Source organism: Simochromis diagramma, unplaced genomic scaffold (assembly GCF_900408965.1).
Source record: "Simochromis diagramma unplaced genomic scaffold, fSimDia1.1 OVJJ01000293.1, whole genome shotgun sequence".
Taxonomy (NCBI): Eukaryota; Metazoa; Chordata; class Actinopteri; order Cichliformes; family Cichlidae; genus Simochromis; species Simochromis diagramma.
In genome coordinates, this window is record NW_024386801.1 from 26,035,677 (window position 1) to 26,047,507 (window position 11,831).

Below are 11,831 nucleotides of genomic sequence, written 5' to 3' on the forward strand. Positions count from 1 at the left end.
TAAAGCTAAGTTCAGTCTCGCACCCAGAACTGATCACTGCCAGACCTGCTGAACCATAAATTACTTCAACAGAAGCTAAAAGATCTGAAACAGGAGGACATCACGCCACGATCTAAAGAACCAGCTGAGAAACAGAGTCAGGGACAGAGACTTCAGGGAAATATTCTGTGGACTGACGAGACAGAAACTGAACTTTCTGGAAGGTTTGAGCCCCGTTACATCTGCATCAGACTAACAGCGTTTCATAAAGAGAATATCAGAGCAGCACCCAGACATGGTTGTAGTGTGATGGTCTGGGTTGCTCTGCTGCTTTAGGAGGATGTCCACCCATCAGGTCATGTCCTGAAGCTCAAGAGCACTCAGGCAGCAGGACAATGACCCCAAACACAGCAGAGATCCACGGGTGAGAGAACAAGCTCCATACGGAGGCGTGGAAGCTGCTGTAAAACAGCTGAGGGACCTTTGAAATGATGGTTTTGACTTCAGTGACATACGGTAAGGTCACGTCTGTAAAACGCTCTGACGGCTCATTTCTATCCATAAAAACGGAGGCGGTGTGCGAGCTACAGGAGGGTGGAGCCTGCTTTTATTTCACCTCTGGATGTGACAGACGCGATCAGCATAAATGCTTTTTAAGTTACAGGTGAATTAACTGCAGAACCTTAATGCTGATAAAAAAAATCCAAATAAATCTGCAGTTATGAATGTATTTAAATGGTCCCATCTGTTTTCCTGCTGAGCCCTCTGAGGTGCAGAGCTGAAGCGAACAGTCGGAGCAGGCGGAGGGGAAAAATACATTTCATTACTTTGCTTTGTGGCATTTTTTCCACGTCATTACAAAGCAGTAATGGGCGATCACAGGGAGAAACAGATTGCTCCGCTACTCGCATCCAACAGGCCTCATTTTAATGTGCCACCATTACGCGACTCACTGCTTTGTTACAGTCGAGTATGAGCGCCTCCCTGCCTCCTCCCTGTTTTTATGAATCTGTATAGAGAGAGTAGACGCTACTTGGATCTGACACGAGACAAATGTTTCATTCAAATGTTGCTTTCGCATATTGTGGAGGAAGTAATGAATTCCTGTGCGGCGGCGGCGGGCCCGGTTCACCGTGTCAATCCTGAGCACGCCGCGGGCACAGCTCCACAGCAGCAAAATTAAATTTAATGTTCCATTCGCCGCGGGAAAGGTGCATAAATCAAAGCTTTTGATTTGCATGGACTGTGGCGAGCCACCTCATCCCATGCAAAAATAAACCAGGACAGAATATGATGTCACGGCAAAAACAATGTAATCTCAGAGCCACTAATAAAAACAAGCAACAGGCGGGGCCGTTTAATTCAGACCGCTGCTCTCATGTCAAGTTTATTATTAAAAACATGGCTCCCGCCTGCCCTCTGCTTTCATTTAAAGGAGGAAAACGGCAGCTGCTTGAAAAGTTTAATTTTGCTGCCCTGAAGAAAGAAAAATGAAAGTTTCAACCTTTCAATCATCAAAATAACAGAAAGGAGATGGTTCAATAAGAGCATTTCAAAATAAAAGCCTACAGTCGAATTATCTTCTACTGATTATTTTCATTATTGGTTAATATTCACAGTTATCATAATTAAACAGCCAGCTATAACTATTAAATAGTGTTGGAATAATTAAATAATAGTTGAAATTCTCAGATAATTATATGTAAGTGTTAGATATGAATTAAAATTGTGGAATACCAGATTAACTCTTTGCTAAAAGTTGAATATACCAATAAAACATATGCCAAAAGTGGCAAATTATTAATTGCTGGACAGCAAGCTACAAAATAATACTGATTACCCAAAATTATGAACAAACAAACATTTAACCAAACAGAAAAACACAGCTGGCAGATGGTACAAAGTGATTCAGACCTCAACAAAGTAAAGTTTCCTCAGTCCCTCATTCTGTGCTATGACACATATTTCTCTCATAGCATTACTAACGGGAAGCATGTAATGGAAAAACTACACATACATCTATACCACCTTGTGGATGATATCCAATTATATTTATCTAAAAATCTGCATTAGGAGCAGCATGGAGTCAGGTAGAGGAGTTGCACCCTGGAGACTCGGGTTTGTTTTTGTTCACTCTCTTAGGTTTTACTTGGTTGTTAGATTTAAGGACTGAAAACTATTTAGGAACAGTTCCTGATTAGCACTGAAATAGACCGCTCAACGGAGCTAACAAAAAAAATGTTATGACTAAATCTAAAAATCTTTCTTTTCCAGTTTGCTGTCCTGCCAAACTTATTCTCATCACAGACCATGAAATAATGTCAGAACCAGCCAGAAGACGGTGGTTCACCTCCTGTTTGGCCCTTTGTGTTTTCTTGGTATGGATTCAGTTTAAGTGGACAATCATGGAATAAAATGCAGAGAAAACTTTAATTCATACTCAAACATAACTGAGCTATAACAAGCTTTGATCTTCATGTATTGAAATTACACTCATCGTGGGATTACGACTGTCATTTTCTAACAGATATAATCAGATGATATTTTTACCACGTCTCTGTAAGTACGCACAGACGGATGAATCCAGCGATTATCAGGCTGATCTTTGATGTTTCCATTCCTGTAAACTAATGCCGAATGGCTCTGCATGCCCTCACCAAATTACACACACACACACACACACACACACACACGTCCGAAGGCCCATTAGGAATCAGCCCTGATCAATACCCAGTGAATTAGAGTGCTACTGATCTGATTAACTCCCCATTATTTTCTAGCAGGCGTATTCAGGATGCATGATGAGGAAATATCCCACTTTCTTTTTCTTTAAATGAAACACACTTTGTGGCCCACGCTCACTTTATGTCCGATTCATCTTCCCTGATGGCAAGGCGAAACGAGGGTTCAAGACGATGTGTTCCTCCTTTAAGGGTTTTACAAGTTTCCTCTAACAGCGTGTACGAACGCTCCGATGTGGATGGATGAAGAGCGGCTGATGGCTGATTCTCAGACTCTAATTAAGGATGCAGATGTCTGACTTGCAGCAATGCAGTGAAATGCCACGCGGTGGATTTGTTTTGCCAAAGGAATGTGCAAGATGACTAATAATAAGAATTATTGCTTTCTGAGATCAGAGTATTAGGAAACATCTATTTTACCCAACTGTTTCAGACACTTGTTCTTGATTACAGTCTTTTTGAATATGAAGAGGCCAAACTCACAATTTAAAAACTTCAGAGCTTCTTTGTCTAATTTGAATGAAAAATAAGTATTTTCTGAACAAAAAGCAACAGAAAATTTGTAGTTTAACATGTATTATGACAGTGTATGGATACTCAAAGCCCTCTGAAGTTAGTACTATTTATCACACAGGTTTCTTAGAGCCACAGTTGAGAGTTAAATAGGTTAGACGTAGCAAAATCTTTCGAAAAGGACATGTTCATCTTCAAACTGACTTTGATTTTTCAGATGACTAATGAGCTTTATCAAAAGAGCAATCACAAAAAAAGTATGTTTGCAAATTTTGGTTCTTCTGTCCATTTGTGAAATAAATTTTCTGTAGCACTCAATGGAAGAACATTAGACTATAAAACAAGTGGGAACACTTAACAGTGCAATACTCCATGAAACACAGGAAGTTCTTTTAGATTTGGGATTTTGAGTGGACCTAAAATGACTTTACTAGCTTACTTACTATACTGTAAGTGACAGAGTGGGTTACAGGACTTTGTGTGTTAGCATCCTGTGTGATGCCACTATTTATAGACTTTCTTTATCTTATTAGAGTTAGACACTTAGATTGTAGGTTAGACTTAAGATAAGATTACAGTTTGCGTTAAAAATGATAAATTTACTCGATTGTCAAACACTTTCCCTTCCTGGAGTGTCAAATAATGCCTCTCATCTCCACGCGATCTGCATCGCGTGGAGATGAGAGGAGTGTGGACCCAAGAGCAGGCACTGACGACTGACTTACTGAGTGAGAGCTTAATTTACAGTGGGAGGCGACATACGAACAAAAGCAGAGAATGGCAGTAACTTAAACTAAACTGAACTGGGAACGCTAACAAGAAACATGTAACCAGAGACTAAGAATTAGGAAAAACCTGAAACGCAGCGGGAAGAACAACAAGGGGAATGCAGATGAAACACGGGAGATTACAAGTAGGTGAACCAGCGACAAGCAGAGGAAAACACAGGGCCTAAATACACAGGCAGGACAACCCATATGGAAAAGATATATATAAATCTTATAAAGTTTGTATCTGTCTTGTGTGAAACTTGTATGAAAAGCATATAAGAGTGAAAACAGATATAAGATCCCTTGAAAAATTATATAATGAAACTTGTATGTTTTGGATACTTACTAAAACAATGTATGAAAGTAATGAGAAAGTGGCCACTTTCATGAGTAAATCATGTAAGCCTTATATGATTTACTCATGAAAGTGGTCACTTTCATGAGTAATCACATATAAGTTTTTACTATTTCTTTTCCATATGGGAAGGAGAGGATGAGGAATGGGTGGGAACACACCTGGGACAAATCAGACATCACAAGAAAAAGAAAGCAAAGCAGAATACACTGACATAAGACAAGGACTATCAAAGTAAAACAGGAAGCACGAGACATTCGCAAAGACGCAGGATCAGAGACACGGATTTGACACTGTCAGTGCGCCCCAGGGCAGCTGTGGCTACAATGTAGCTTGCCATCACCAGTGTGTGAATATGTGTGTGAATGGGTGAATGACTGAATGTAGTGTAAAGCGCTTTGGGGTCCTTAGGGACTAAGTAAAGCGCTATACAAATACAGGCCATTTCCCATTTACTGAGACATGACTGACTGGATATGCAACATGGAACAAGGTGACCAAAACTGTCTCACTGTCACACATAAGCTGTTGGCCAACAGCAGACTGCAGTCCTGTTTTAAAGACCTGGAGTCATTTTAAAATTTCACTTCCTCTTACTGGTTTGGTCACCAAAGACTTCGTATTTAGTAGTGATGGGATTTCCGGCTCTTTTTAGAGAACCGGCTCTTTCGGCTCGGCTCACTAAAAAGAGCCCAAACTGGCTCTTCAGGTTGTTTTGTTGCTTTAATTAATTTATTATTAACAATAATATAAAATTATGCACAAAAGGAATTACTAATGTAAAAAAAAGTGGTTTTATTTATATATGTTTATATATAAATATATGCGGTGGCCCCTTGAGACAAAGCACGTACAAACTTGGTACTTGCTGGCTTGTGTAGCCACTAGGTAACAAAAGCTCAACACTGCGCTTAGCATTCTGGAGCACTTCTGTTGTCTTTTGTGCATGTTTTGGAGTTTTTACGTGCTTTTGAGTTTTTACGTGCTTTGGAGTTTTTACGTGCTTTGGAGTTTTTACATGTTTTGGAGTTTGTATGTGCTTTGTCTGTAGGGGCCACCGTAAATATACTTTTATTTATTCACTCCACATAAAATGTAATAAATAAATCATATAATACAAAAACCAACTATTCACATTTCAACTTTTAAATATTTAAATTTTCAGCTTTTTCCTTTTAAACAAATTTAAAGTGAAACAACGCAAAACACTGCAAACCACAACACAATTAAATATAAATTAAAATATGAAAACAAAAAGAACATGCATATTCTCTGTCATATGGACCTGCATGAATAAACTTTCTGAATCCTTTATCATCTGCAACTGAAAATAGTTGTGGATGATTACTATACCTTTCTAATGTGACGTTGTTGTCCCTGGCTCTCTTTCTTTCTCTCTCCCTCCCACTCTGTTCCTGTGCTACTGCTAGCGTAACCAGTGTTGCCAACCTAGCGACTTTGTCGCTATATTTAGCGAGTTTTCAGATCCCTTAGCGACTTTATTTCTAAAAAAAGTCGCTAAAAAAAGACGTGAAAGCGCGTATCGCTTTTACTCTCAACAAACAGCGGGTGCTGTAACGCAGTCAGTTCTTCTTTTACTCTTATGCTGTTTTGTGGATCACAAGGTTTAAAACTGCTTATAAACACACACACACACACACACACACACACACACACACACACAAAGTAACTCCACCAGAGTGCCTATTTCGGGTCACTTTTGCCGGTCTAAGCCCGGGTAAAGGAGCAAGGTTGGAATTGTGACATTAAAAAAAACAATAATTGCTAAAAGAAATTTAATTTGTAGTTCTAAATAAACTCTAAATGCATTTAGGACGTTTTTTACTCACTTTATGTCTCTTCCACGATGTTATTTCTCTCTCCAACAGCATAGGTTACAATTAGATTAGCATGACCAATTATGCAAATTAGGCGATGACGACTTCTAGCGACTTTTAGGACAACCAATAGCGATTTTCCTTACTGAGGAGTTGGCAACACTGAGCGTAACTACCGCCCCTCCCCCCTCTTCCCAGCGCAAAGCACGAGGCTCACGTGCAGAGTGAAGAGAAAAAAGTGCGAGAGAGAGGGTGAGAGAAAGAAAAAAAACACGGCTTGTGATAAGGAGCCGGATCGCGTCGTTCACTTCAAAGAGCCGGCTCTAAGAGCCGTTTTGTTCGCGGCCGACACATCACTAGTATTTAGAGTTAGTCTTTGAAAACCACTCATTATAAAAATGACTCTAGATTAGCTGCTAAGTATAAGCCAAAACCCCACTAGATTAGACCTAGTGACTGAAAACTACTTTTTTTTTTTTTTTCTTTCTTTCTTTTTCTTGCCCGTCGCCGTTTGGTTCTTTTGCCATCAGAATTGTTATCTAAAGGCAAAGAAAGATGCCCAACGAATTTACTTTACCAAATGGTCTATTTGATTCACCTTTGCTTTTATTGTTTATTTTAATTTATTTTCACTTGCTACACACGGGACAGACATGACTGGGGAAAAGAAAAAGGGAGAAAGAAAGAGGGAAAGAAAAACAGCGGGGAAGAGGAATGGTGATAAAGGGCAAAAAACAAAAACCAATAAGACAAACAGACAAAAAATACATATATCAATCACCTGGATCACCTGTTGAGAAAGAAAAAAGAGAAAACAAGCAAAAAAAAAAAGAGAGCAATATACTAAACAACATCATCGCCAATGTTCCCTCTAAGCTGCACACGTGCGCAATTGCGCACTGCTGGCACGGTCTCTGCGCAGAAAAAATCTGCGTTGCGCACAAAAAAAAAATCTAACCTGAACTGAAATTAAAGTAAATACGTTAACAATTCTGGCAATTCTGGCAGTGTTAGTCAGTAAGTGACTGGCTGCTCCAGTATGGGAACGATGCCACCTTATCCCATAGTCCAGCCAATCACGCGATTCACATTCGTATATACGCAGCTAATCAGCGTCGTTGACAGGCTATGACAGCGTCCTTATGTGCCGACGCCGGTGTTTTAGCTAGCAAAGCAGCTGATGTGGAGTGAAGCCACGTTAATGACAACGTGTACAACTATTGGAGATGTGAGCAGGACAGACGGAACAATTGACGGAAAAAGTGTGGACTTTATACCAGTTTTTAAATTGTGTTGATAGGCCACGTAAAACCAGAGTTATGATAAAAAATATCTGCAATGTTTGGTTCTTCCTGAATACTGTCGTTGTTTATATTTACTGCGGGGAGAAACGGTAAAAACGGCGTTTTATACGGAAAACGCTCGAAAGCCTGTGAGCAAAAACAAAACCGAAAAACCCCGCCCTTTCCTATTGGTTGAAAAATGTACCATGTCGACCAATCAAAACATGGTATTTAGTTGTTTAGGGAGGGGGAAGTTTTAGGAGTGACGGCGGTGTTTTGAGATGTGAGAGATTTGCGACGTTTAGTGCTAATATTGTGTAGTTAGTGTGTAGTGTAGTCAATAGTTTTGTTGTGTGTGTCAGAACAATGAGGCGACTGCTGAATGTTACAGGAGTGATACATCTCCTGTTGTCAGGCCTGCAGGTATCAGGCTGTTGATCTCCTTTATCTCATAGAAATTATTTTTTGGAGTGGCACAAATAATTTGTGTGGCATCAAATTTGATGCAGAACAGCTGATTGTTCTGTAAATAGTTTGAAATGTTTATTTAAAAAACGCCTTGGCTGCATTTTTAGGTAAACAGCTGCAAAAAACTTTGTTGTTTACAAAACTCAGTAACTTTTTTGAAGAAGTAACTATATAATTAATTGCCCAGCACTGGTCATTATATACTGTATTTTGCAGACAGATTTACAGGACTCTCTCCCAGACCACAGACTCATAATATAAGTCAGAGCTTTATTTGTGTTTTCAAAATTGGAGTTCAAGTTATTTTTACTTCCAATAGTGTTAACATACTACACAGGTCATGAACAAGATTTTTATAAAATTTTCATTGTAAGTGGGCTAAAGCAGTTAATTAAAAGTAGTCTAACATAAATGTAAATGCTGTAATTTGATTATTGTAATAAACCATGTAACTTGGATGGATTCGATGCTGGCGTGACCACAGTGCACACGTCTGCTGTTGCTCACAGTGGTCCAAGGGGTCGCTCAGGGAGTTTGCGTGTTCGCTCAGACACATGAAAAATTAGAGGGAACATTGATCATCGCGATAATCTATGTGAATATAACAGTAAATACTAAATATTGAATATTATTGTGCAGCACGTAGGATCGAAAGCGCACAGTGTGCTTTGAGGTAGGAGCCAAAAAGGGTGTAGTTTGTGTGTGTGAGCACCCGTGTGTACACCTGTGAGCATGAACGCGCTTGTATTTAAAAGGTTCCTTCGTGTAATGATCTGCTAGAGGGTGTGGGGGGGCCACAGCCCCGTCCTCCAAGGCATGAAGCAGGTATGGAGGAGATCCAGGCTCCAGACATCCAGAGGCCCCCAGAGCACAAGAGACCAAGGAAGACCAACGGAGGGGCAAAAAAAAAGAAAACTACTTGGTTTGGTTTCACTGCCACAAAATAGTCAATTAAAATTAGCTGCTAATATCCACTAGGTTACGTCTAGTCACTAAAACTACTTAGAGTACCTAAGCCTAAGTAGCTTGGTTAGTTTTAGTGACCAAAAACTAATCAGCAGGATTTAGACACCATAAAACTATGAAGCTAGTTAGAATTAGCCACTATAAATGACTACAGATACCAGTCAAAATTCCAGCTCAGTAATGCTGTAACCAGGTGTGCCATACACATCTGTGGGAGCCCCTCCAAGAACACGTCTCTGTACATTCCAATGCATTCTGCTCTGTGGGCTGTAGAAGCTGTTATCTGCAGAAAAGGAGAAACGTTGATCTGATCTGCAGGTTTACATCGTTCTCTGTGATTTGAACCTGTAGTCATGGCTCTGCAAACGAAGCCCCACCTCCAGTCGTGAATCCTGAACTCTGCTCCTCGCAGAGGATTCCGGGGCAGATGCAGGTTATTGAAATGAAATGGATCTGCTCTAAATCTGCTTTTCTACCCCTGCTGCTCTAAGAGCGCCGAGGAAGAGGAGCTGAGGAAGACGAGAAGCGTGGGGAGAAGCCAAGTCCTCCCGAGGCATGATGGGATTAGTGGCGGGGGGCTATAGAGCGATTGCGGCGGCCCTGGATGGAGAGGTTCAGGTGTAGTGCTCACCCCTGTAGTTAAAGAGATTATAAACAATGAAGATAATCTAAAGAAAAGTTCCTGCACTCCACACACGCCGTGAATACTCGGACGCTCCTCCAACAAATTCCCAGAAAAGGCTTTTTATTGTATAAGTGTGGCGCGGCAGTCGGGCTGTACAGGTGGCCGCGTGCTCGCCCTGTGATCCCGGCAGCTCCACTCGCCTCCACAAACCTAATAACACACGCAGGAGGGATGACAGGCTTTTATATTAAAAGCCATATATTCTGATTAATTCCTCTCTTTGTGAACGCCACGCTTTGAGAACAAGGAGCAGAGAGGAGCGCAGCAAAGGCTTCACTGCTGCTTCATCTCATCAAAAACTCGGATGTTTTTCATCAAACCAACCACTCTGCAAACTACACATGATGAGGACTTCCTGTTGGTTTACAGTCGCCACGGCGACCACAGCATATGAAACCTGATAAAGACAGTCTTTCATTAAAGGTCACTGACCGAAGGTCACTGACCGAAGGTCACGTTACAAAGTCAGAAAACCAAATCATCCAAATCAACTCAAACACTGACAGATAAAGCAACACAGCAACTAAAGCTACCCTCCATTACATCCAGCTTCGGCAATTAAACTAGTGGCAATGATTGCCAAACCCAGCTAATGCAACCAAAGAAATCCACCAATAACCACTAATACTGATGCAAGACCAACAACTAGCAACACTAGCTGCTGCAACTAAATACATGCCTGTAAAAAACCACGACTGCAATGAAGTGTGGCAACTCCTGAAAGTCACACCTGCAACTACGACCAACAGGTCCAGCTAACTCAAGTACGCCACCCACTGCATCCACTGCAACGAAATATGAGCTGTGCGCCATGACAAGTAAAACTAGAACAGCTACTGCAGCTCCAACAATCACTCATTACCACACTTACAGCAACAATTTCTCCTATTGAACCAGGTACCGCAACTTAAGTACACCACCCATTACCTCTATAGTAACTATATGACTTCTGCAACTACCTGCTACCAAATAAACTGCATGAGCAACATGAATCTTTGGCATGTGAAAGATCAGCATTGGGCTGTCTGCTGTTAGTGGATCACAGACAAACTGAAACGGCTGTATTGCTCGACAGCGCAGAAGCTGCGAGGACAGTCTGAACTCTCTGGGTTTGCGTGTGATATATAATGAGAGGGATTAATATTCAGGGCTCAGCTCAGGATGTATTTCATTATGAGCTGATGTGAAAAATCAGAAACACTCTCAGGGTTTTTGTGTCCACATAAAGTCTGCAGCTGCTTCTCTCACCTCCAGCTTCACACGATTAATGGATCATTTCGGTGGTCTCGCTGCTTAATTTGGACCGTTTATGTTTCAGAGCAGCGCCATGTTTCCCGATTATGAGGGATGCTGTGAAGGCAGCAACTTTTGAGCATCATGAAAAGAGCGAACCATCTGTGATATTCCCCACGCTGCAGAAAATAACTGTTAACGTCCATATGTCTGCACACAGAGGGGAGGCTGCTGTGCAGAGAGAGTGGAGACTTTAGCGAATCACAGACAGTGTAAAAGATCCTCATGGCCATCGTGATGTCACACGCTGGTTTATGAAGCCCCACGGTGAGCTTTTTCAACGTTGCCACCTTGGTGATTGGAAACCACACATGCTGGTTGACGAGTCATTCACCACTGACCATAACCCATTTCATCCTCCTGACTATGAAAATAATCAGAAATAACAAACTTATCATCATTTTTATTCATTATGAGCTGAAACTGGTGAGTGAGGCCATAATAGGATCAGGAGACTATTCACTGAGGTCACAGGAAGAGGGAGCAGAGGGTTGTCCTTTCATCAACTTATATATATATTTATATAACATTTAGGACACGTGACGTTAATGATGACGATGCAGGGTCTAGTGAATAAGACCCAGACATGCAGACCTAGAGACCGCTCTGCAACCATCTGGCAACAACCGTCGTGGGTTACAAATTTTAATTTAATTTGTTCCAAGTGTTGCTGGAGGATGATGGCAGCCTCTGGGAAAATGATTACTAAAGTGTGAGCCACTCAGGTGTAACTCACACTTTAGGTGATAGCAGTAATGTGACAGGAAAAACTCGATTTATGCTCCTGTCTCAACTGCTGTCAGATATGGTTACAGAACAATAACAATAATCCAGCTGTGGCTTGAGTCCTTGAATTAACTTTGAGGTTTTTTTTTTTTTTGCATCAAATCTTGGACTTTTGGGCTTCATTGGTGCGGGTCAGTTCTGCACAGTCGTTTAA